This window comes from Limulus polyphemus, unplaced genomic scaffold (genome assembly GCF_000517525.1).
Source record: "Limulus polyphemus unplaced genomic scaffold, Limulus_polyphemus-2.1.2 Scaffold4041, whole genome shotgun sequence".
NCBI lineage: Eukaryota > Metazoa > Arthropoda > Merostomata > Xiphosura > Limulidae > Limulus > Limulus polyphemus.
The window spans coordinates 84975-86082 of record NW_013669651.1 but is presented as its reverse complement, the minus strand read 5'-3'; positions in this window follow the sequence as shown (position 1 = coordinate 86082).

Below are 1108 nucleotides of genomic sequence, written 5' to 3'. Positions count from 1 at the left end.
TGAAGAGTTGCCTGAGAATGTGTCGGAGTTTGTGAAAGTGTTATCGGAAAGGATGGATGAACAAAAACGTCTGCTGATTCGATGAAGTTAACTTATGATAAGAGATCTACTGAAGTCAGCTTTGTACCAGGAGACAAGGTGTGGTTGCCCAGGAAGACCAAAGGAAAGTCTCCTAAGTTGTCTTCTCCATGGGAAGGCCCATATGACATAGTGGATCATGTCTCAGACGTGACTTTCCGGATAAAATGTGGTCGGCGAGGTAAGCCAAAAGGGGTGCATGCCAACAGGCTTTGGCGTTATCACGGTCCAGGACATTTCAGTTGGGACGAAGTGGACAACAGAACAAATGACGCTGCTGAAGACGTGCCACCTGAAGAAGCCACCGTCGAAGAAGAAACTCTACTCAGTTTTGGGAAGGGAAACGGTGAAGCTCTTGGTGAAGTTACTACCACTGATGTGACTGTTACCGATGATAGGACATTTACTGATGAAGCAGATGAACCTCACATGAAGCAGAAGCCAACAAGACGGAGACCAGTACGGAAGAAGACACGTCCCGTAAAATTAAGAGATTTTGTCGAATTGTAATTTTATGTTTGTAAAATGTGAGTAATTGAACTGCAGTCACATGGTATTGTTGAAGTTAACGTTCGTTCGTTATAGTGTTTGTTTTAGCACGAATATTGAAATTAAGTGTATCGTAAAGTTATATTCGGAAAGATTAAACCAGTTTTATTAAGTAAAGACTTGTGTCGTTAAAGTTTCGTCGGAATGAAGTTATGGAAAAATCAATTAACAAACGGAGACGTAACAATATTTTATTTTAAATACTGACTTTCTTGTTTCAGTACTTTTTTGTAGCAGTAAAACTTTGTATATTACTACAGCTAACTAAGTTAAGTATATATATCGATCCCCTACCTGTCTTTATAAGATAAAATTATTGTACTTGTATGTTTCCTTTTTATTAGCTATATTTTTGTGTGTGTAGAGCGCAGCGTATATATCCTATTCGATATTGTTATGTCTCCGTTTGTTAAATGATTTTCCGTAACTTCGTTCCGACGAAGCTTTAGCGACACAAGTCCTTACTCAATAAAACTGGTTT